Raw genomic sequence first — 8,956 nt, 5'->3', positions numbered from 1 at the left:
CTGAAAGGGTTATTGCAGGTGAGATGAGAGTGGAGTTGAGTGGCGACTACATTATCTAGGACTTTTGAAATGAATGGTAGGTAGGAAATAGGGCGGAGGTTCAGGAAATAGTACTGAGCGGCTTTTTCTTAATCTCATGAGAAAATGTACTTGGGCAAGCACAGTCGAAAAGAGTCGTGCGTTATCTCAGCCCAGCCTCACATTCTTCCCCCGGCACGGGTCTACGTCCAAGGGAAGGTCCTCTCCAGATTAATCATTGTCTGGATGGTTGATTCCCAGCTGGTCCCCAAGACTGGTATTTCACGGCTGGCCTTCTCCGGCGGGCAGTCTCTCCGTCTCTTCTGCTGGTATTCCCCTGTAATCTTGTCAGTGTGCATGTATGTGTGCTCCAAAATCAAATTATGTCTTTCAGAATGTGTTTTTGCAATGGCGTCCCCTTGAACCCTCCAATCAATCAATCAAATTTTATTTATAAGAGCACTTTTCATACATAAAATGCGGCTCAAAGTGCTGTACAATAAAAACATCCAAATTACAACGAAAAACTAAAACCCATTCCACCCACTCAACATAAACACAAGACACATCCACATACACGCCTGAACTCGCACACACACAGAACACTCGCATTCACACAACTTAATAAACCATCTTAGTAGAAAGACAGGGTAAGGCACAGAGAAACCATATGAGAAAATGTACCCAGGGTAGGTCATCCGCGCTGAGAGGGATGACGGCTCACGCCCACAGGGAGCTGCGCCAACACACAGACCCCTAGCCCAGACTGACCGGGGTAGACCCTACACATAGTGCAGAGGGCCCCGGTCCGCCGGGCCTAAGGAGCCTCCGGGATGAAGCCCCCTGTGAGAAGGCCAGCCACACCTCCCAGCGCGGAGGCCCCCCTTGAGGAAACACTGGAGCTAAAATATATAAAAGAAAATGATAATGCTAAACAAAAAAGAAGCTAAAAATTAAAGGACAATAATATAAAAAGACGAAGCTAAAATATATAAGAAAAATTATGATACTAAAAGACAGAGAAGAAGCTAAAAATTAAAAGACAATAATATAAAACGACGCAGCTAAAATATATAAGAAAAATGATGATACTAAAAGACAAAGAAGCTAAAAAAAATGAAAGACAATGATAATATATAAAATGACAATCCTGAATTAAAAGACTAAGATAAATTATTTAAAAGCCAAACAAAAAAGGTGAGTCTTGAGCAGGGGTGGGCAATTATTTTTTCCATGGGGCCACATAAGAAACATTAAATATTGTGGAGGGCCGGGCCAAAAGGCTGAACTCAATTCTGCATAATATTAATTGTATTTCTTTTTTAAAAAGCAGTAAATAGCACTGTTTTGACAAGCTGGCATTAAAGTTAAGCAATGAAACTAAATACCAAATAAACTGAAAAAATGAGGTTGCCTTACAAAAATGTATTCATTCAAATTTCTCAACACAATGGTAGACATAATATTAACATTTTTTACTATTTGTGACTCATATTAGTAAACATATTCTGTCACATTCACTTCAAAACACATTTTGAGTTCCATATACTGTTGGATAGTTGTGTAAAGGTTCTGAGCATTTTAAAGACATCACAATATTGTCTTTTTGCACCAAACATTAAGCAAGATACAACATATTGACTGTCACTGAACTGTGATTTTGAGAAAAAGTGTCCCAGTTCATTGTTATCTGGTGCCGTTTTTATATTTCTCTGCATGTTTCGTCTGGTAATGCCGACTCAAATTGTAGTCCTTCAACACGGCGATCTGCTCCCCGCAAACTAAACACACAGCTTTACCTCTAACTTCAGTAAATAAATACTTCGCTGTCCAATTTTTGTTGAAAATTCTACATTCGGCATCTACCTTTCTTTTTGTAGCCTGAGCGGACATTTTTGAGGACGAACGTTGTCTTGTTGTGATTCAATCGCGCGCATGTCTTGATAAACGCATTACGTCATTATGTGCGACGCACATTGTGCGGGAATAAAAAAAAAAAACAATTTCAGAATAAAAGCAGTGCAGCTTTCGCCCATGAATGAGGTGAAATTAAAAAGTATGTTTATTTTGAAATTTCCAATTAACCTTCCACTCGCGGTCAGAGTCAACCAAAGGTATGTGGCCCGGGCCATACAATGCCCAGGTCTGTCATACGGGCCAGTCAGTGCCACCCGGCGGGCCGGATGTGGCCCGCGGGCCGTGCAATGCCCAGGTCTGGTCTTGAGCCTCCTTTTAAAAATATCAACAGTCTCTGCGGACCTGATGTCCTCCGGCAGGCTATTCCATCGACGAGGACCAGAATGGCTGAATGCAGCCTCGCCATGTGTTCCAGTCCTCACCCGAGGAATAATTAACAGGCCGGTGCCAGAGGACCTCAGGGTCCGCGAGGATGGCCCAAGACCGTTAAGGCATTTAAAAACTAATTGAAGAACCTTAAAATCAATCCTGAAACACACGGGGAGCCAATGCAGCGATTTTAAAACTAAATCCAGTGCCCAATTTGGTATGTTTGCATCTCTATGTCCTATGTGGAGAATGTGCTTTGTCATATTTGTCCATGAAGTGCTGTCTGGCTTGTCATCAGTTTGTAATGTGCAGACTGAATATGTATGATGTGAATGTGAGTGTAGGTCATGAAAATACTATGTTCACACATTTATAAACTAAGTAATATAACTTTAGCATGTGAAAATAATATCATAAATCAGTAAAGACCATGACTACAATCAGTCATTCCTATGCGTAGTAGAATTAGAATTAGAATTAGAAATCCCTTTATTGTCATTGTACTCAAGTGTGCAACGAGATTAGAAGGCTCCCCTCTCCAGTGCAATACAACAATAAGACAGACAAATATATAAATTAGATTAATAAATAAGAGAGTGCAATGGAATTTAGTACAGAATAGGGTATATAAAAACACATCACGATGCTGTTCTGCAAGGTAAGGGTGTTCTCGTGTGTGTGTGAGAGTTCAGAATGGAGATGGCTCTCGGAAAGCAACTGTTTCTCAGTCTATTGGTCCTCGATTTGATGCATCTGTAGCGCCTGCCAGAGGGCAACAGGTCGAACAGGTGTGAGTTTGGGTGGGTATTGTCTTTGACGATGTTGAGAGCCCTTCTGAGGCACCGGGCGGTGTAGATGTCCGACAGTGAGGGGAGAGGGCAGCCAATAATCCTTTGCGCTGTTTTGACTGTCCTCTGGAGCCTCACTCTGTCGGCCTCAGTGCAGCCGCTGTACCAGGTGGAGACACAGTACGTCAACAGGCTCTCAATGGACGAGTGGTAGAAGGCTAGCAGCAGCTTCCTGTCCAGGTTGAATTTCCTGAGGACTCTCAGGAAGTGCAGACGCTGGTGGACCTTCTTTACCACTGCTGTGGTGTTGTGAGTCCAAGAAAGGTCGTCGGAGATCTGTACTCCCAGGAACTTGAACGTGTGGACCCTCTCCACACACACGCCTTCGATGCAGAGGGGGGGCGGCACCGTCTTGTTCCTCCTGAAGTCGACGACAATCTCCTTTGTTTTTGCAGTGTTAAGGTGCAGTCTGTTGTCCTTGCACCAAGCTGTCAGTCTCTTTACCTCCTCTCTGTAGGCTGTCTCGTCACCTTCCGAGATCAGACCGACCACTGTCGCGTCGTCAGCAAACTTGACGATGGTGTTGTTGCCATGGGCCGGGCTGCAGTCGTAGGTGTAGAGGGCGTATAGGAGAGGGCTCAGCACGCATCCTTGAGGGGAACCGGTGCTCAGCATGCAGGTGGAGGACGTGTAGGGGCCGAGCAACACAGTCTGGGGTCTGTTGGTCAGAAAGTCCTTAATCCAGATGCGTGTGAGGGCAGGGAGGCCGAGAATGTCAAGTTTGGCGACGTGGATGTCTGGGATGATTGTGTTGAATGCCAAGCTGTAGTCCACAAAGAGCATCCTTGCATAGCTCTGCTGTTGTTCCAGGTGGCCCAGCACAACATGCAGAGCAGTGTTGATGGCGTCCTCAGTGGATCTGTTAGCCCAGTATGCAAACTGGTAGGGGTCCAGAGTGGGAGGAAGGCAGTCCCTGATGTGCTGGAGAACCAGCCTCTCGAAGCACTTCATGATGACTGGTGTGAGAGCAACAGGACGGTAGTCATTCAGGTGGACGGCTGGTGACTTTTTGGGGACAGGAATAATGATGGAAGTTTTCAAGCAGGAGGGGATGACTGCTTGAGCCAGGGAGCGGTTGAAGATCCTGCAGAATACATGTGACAGTTGGTGGGCACATGTTTTGAGGACCTTGCCTGGTATTCCGTCGGGTCCAGTAGCTTTCCTGGGGTTAACAGCCAGGAGCGCGCGCCTCACATCGTGTTCCTCTACGGTGAGTGGGGGGGAGTTGGAGCATGAAGTGCGGGGGTGTGACGGTTGGGGCGAGTCAAAGCGAGCAAAGAAGCAGTTAAGCTCCTCTGCCAGCGATGCACTCGGGTCTGCAGAGGTCGTGCTGCTGCCACGGAAGTTGGTGATGCTCCGTAGACCCTGCCACACCTCCCGTGGTCTGTTACTGGCAAGGTGGGCCTCCAGCCTCCCCTTGTAGGTTGCCTTGGCTAGCTTGATGCCTTTGCTCAGGTCAGCACGAGCCACCCTGTACTGGGCTTTGTCGCCTGACCTGAAGGCAGCGTCATGGGCCTTGAGGAGAGAGCGAACCCTGCTGGACATCCAGGGCTTCGCATTTGGGAAGGTCCGTATAGTCCTGTGTAGGGACACAGTTTCCATGCAGAACTTGATGTAGTCCACTACACAATGTGTGTAGACATCAAGGTCCTGATGATCAAAGAGGCCCCAGTTTGTGTCTTGAAAGCAGTCCTGTAATTCACTCATGGCGCCGTCACGCCAGGTTTTCACAGTCTTTGTGGTGGGCCTGAATCTGCGCCTGAGAGGGATGTATGCAGGTGCGAGCTGCAAGGACAGGTGGTCTGACTGGCCGAGGGGGGCGAGTGGGAGGGCCCTGTATGCGTGCTTGATGTTCGAGTACACATGGTCGAGAGTGTTGTCTCCCCTCGTTGGGCACTTGACATGCTGGTGAAACTCTGGGAGTACAGTCTTTAAATTGGCCTTATTAAAGTCTCCCGCTACTACGTGAACGCCATCAGGGTGGGCCCACTGATGTTTATTGATGACGCACGCGAGTAGCGAGAGCGCCGTGCTAGTGCTAGCGTCGGGAGGGATGTAAACAGCTGTGACAATCACGACCGTTAGCTCCCTCGGGAGAAAATAAGGCCGGCATTTAACGGACATGAACTCGATGTCGGGGGAAGAGTGCTTCTCGACGATCGTGCTATCGCCGCACCAGTTCTCATGCACGTAAACACAGAGCCACCCCGCCCCGTCTCTTACCGGTGTCCCTTGTCCGATCCGCGCGATGTAGCGAGCGCCCGGCCAGCTGGATGCTAGCATCGGGGACGTCTGCGTGCAGCCAGGATTCCGTGACGACGATCACACTGCTGTCTCGCACATAGCGGTTTCCCAGGATTTGTAATCCCAGGTCGTCGATTTTGTGGACCACGGATCTGGCGTTGGTGAGGTACAGACTCGGCAGTGGTTGCCTATGGGGCTGCCGTCGCAGCCGTTGCAAGACACCGGACCTGCAGCCCCGCTTCTGCTTCCTCTCTCTGCGTCGCCTGCGCCGCCTCCCGGTCCCGATGACAAGCCACGGTGAGCCGGGCAGCCTCGCCAGTTCGTCCGGAATTTTGCGATCATAGCATATTCAGTAAATATAAACCTGCTAAATTAAATAATTGACATTCTGTCCCATAAATGTTTAAAATGCCGGTAATTGCCATACAATCCTTCAAGGGTCGACGAGCGATGTTCGGGAGGAGGAGCAGTGGTGGTGGTGCGTTTCCCTCGGGCATGTGTCGGTAAATCCAGCGGAGTTCAGCGGCAGTGGATTGAAGTTGTCCTGACACAGGTTGATGACATGACAGGAACAGGCAGAAGTGCGAGAAGCAGACTGGCCTGCGGGTCCACATGGCAGACAGGTGCTAACTTTGATAGGTAAGCTAAACTTTAGCCACAGTAGACGCGTCAGCGACTATGCAATCGGTGGGTGGCATTCATGAGAATCGGGATCGCTCAACATACAGATAATAATAAATAAAATCACTGTAACTGGAGGGATTGTAAACTGCTAAAGCAGGTACAACAAGCGGATCCAAAAAATTTCTGAGAGTTACCGGTGAGCAGTGGCAGCCAAACGTGCCAGCGTCCACTCAACCGGGAGTTGATTCAATATTCACAATATTTTATTATTTTGTCGTACAGTTGTTTAAAAATGGCTCGCTATCGCCCCCTAGAAAAAAAAAAACAACAAAAAAAAACAGCCCCATATCTCTGTTTCACCAAACTGAAAATTTGATGAAGTGTGTACAAAGCCAAGACCTAATAAAAAGTCTCATGGAGCCGTATGCTAAATTGAACAGGAAGTCGGCCATTCTAAATTTATCAGAATCCGAAATCCTTTTATTGTCATTGTACAGTGTGCAACAAGATTAGGGAGCTCCCCTCTCCAGTGCAATACAACAATAATTTAATCAAATATATAAATTAGATAAATAAGAGAATAAATATTGTGATGGAAAATAGTATGAAATTGGAGAAATACAACACAATACGTCGCTGTTCAGCAAGGTAAGGGTGGTCGTGTGTGTGTGCATGTGTGTGAGAGTTCAGAATGGTGATGGCTCTCGGAAAGAAAATGTTTTTCAGTCTATTAGTCTTTGATTTGATGCACCTGTAGTGCCTGCCAACAAATTTACTTCAAACATTGACGAGGCTTTGAAAACAAAAGCTGCTCTAACTTTAACTACAAGCAAATTCCTCTTGAAGATTCCTCACGTTATTTCTCGGAAATATTTCACATTTCCAACGTGCCAGTACCCCAACGTTGTCCGGGTGGCGAGGGCTCTTTATAGCTGCTCGCAGCTCTAGTTTTTAATTAATTTTTTTAAATCAATGGTGATGACAGTGAAATATGTCTTGTCTGGTATCATGATAGCTGGAGGATATTTTGTCATGATATTTTAGTCAGGCCTGATAACAGTGATGTATGCTGATTTAAGGCTACTTTTATTTTGAAATGCCGTATCACATTTTGGTGGGACCGCATTTGATGGACAACTGGGGTTGTCTAGTGTCCCCCAAAATGGTTCTGATATCACGATAGCTCGAGGGTATTTTGAAATGATTATTTTAAAATCAGTGTTGATGACAATGAAATGTGCATATTTCAGGTGGGTTTTTTTTTTATTGTGAAATTACACATCAGATTTTGATGGGACCATTTTTGATGAACAGCTGGGGTCGTCTAGTGTCCAACAAAACTAGTCTGGTATTACGACAGCTCCAGCTCTTTTATTTTAAAATGCCTCCTTACATTTTGATGGGACTACTTTTGGTGGAAAGCTGTGTTGTCTTGTGTCCTCCAAACCTGGTTTGGTATTACCATAGCTAGAGGATATTTTTTAATGAAATTTTAAAGTCAGGCATGATGACAGTGAAATGTGCAGATTTCAGGCAACTTTTAGTTTGAAATTACAAATTAGATTTCGATGGGACCACTTTTTATGGACAGCTGGGGTAGTCTCGTGTCCCACAAAACTGGTCTGGTATCACGATAACTCGAGCTATTTTTTTTTTAACTCAGTGGTGATGACCGTGAAATAAGCGAATTTCAGGCTACTTTTATTTTGAAGTGCCACATCACATTTTGATGTGACCACTTTTGGTGGACAGCTGGTGTGGTCTAGTATCCCCAATCCTGGTTTGGTATCACGATAGTTTGAGGATATTTTTTAAAGATTTTTCTTTTAAATCAGTGTTGATCACAGTGCATATTTCAGGTGATTTTTTTATTTTTAAATGCCACATCAAATTTTGAAGTGACCACTTTTTGTGGACAACTGGGGTGGTCTGGTGTCCCGCAGAACTTGTCTGGTATCACGATAGCTTGAGGATTTTGTAATGATTTTAATTTTTTTAATCATTGGTGACGACAGACAAATAAGCAAATTTTCACGCTTTTATTTTTAAATATCCCATCAGATTTTGATGGGACCACATTTGTTTTTACGGTTCCGTCACCACGCGAGTGGCTACCTGCTAAAGCAGCACGGCTCACTATTTGAGCCTTTTTCGCGTGTTTTTTCCTTTACCCAGTTTTATTTATTTTACCTCATCGCAGCAATGGACATCCAAATTGCGGTGGTTTTATTGCTGCTGGGGGCTGTTTTTTGCGTGATCGTGTCCGGAGATGTCACTGGGAGCTACGGATCAATCGTTTACACAAGAGATCAGCTGTTAGCACTTCGTGCTAACCCCGTGCCGACTCCCGGAGCGAGACCCGATATCCCCCACGAGTTGAGGAGGAAGAGACGGGGGATGTCGCGCGGGGGCGAAACGCCAGGCAAAGAGGAGGCGTGACCACCCCGTCCTCCTGTCCGTTTTTATGGGAAATGTTAGATACCTTCCCAAGAAAATGGACGCGGCACGAGAGGAACTTCCAATGAGCTAGCTTGCTGATGTTCACGGATTCATGGCTAACAGACCTAACGCCGGACACCGTCGTGGAATTTGACGGCTTCCAAATACTACTTGCGGACAGGACACTGGAAAGCGGTAAGAGGAAAGAGGAGGGCTGGCTGTGTTTGTTAATGATAGATAGTGTAACCCTAGGCACATCACAGCTAAGGAGCAACTTTCCAGTCGGGACAATGAGCTGCTAGCTGTTAGCATGCGTCCATACTTGACAAGCATCGCGAGTTAACAAGGACGTGCACGTAACAGGTGCGTGAGTAAACTGCTTAAAACTTTGATCGTCATTCAGCTGACCTACAAATTGAGACGCTACAGTCAGTTTGACGTTTTTGTTTGCTTGATTGTGGATTGACATGGAGGAACAAGACAGTGGAAAGCGGACA

Source organism: Idiotropiscis lumnitzeri, unplaced genomic scaffold (assembly GCF_059441095.1).
Source record: "Idiotropiscis lumnitzeri isolate Australia: NSW breed Sydney's pygmy pipehorse unplaced genomic scaffold, RoL_Ilum_1.0 HiC_scaffold_32, whole genome shotgun sequence".
NCBI classification, from domain to species: domain Eukaryota; kingdom Metazoa; phylum Chordata; class Actinopteri; order Syngnathiformes; family Syngnathidae; genus Idiotropiscis; species Idiotropiscis lumnitzeri.
The sequence above is the reverse complement of the archived record's forward strand: the minus strand, read 5'-3'. Positions refer to the sequence as shown.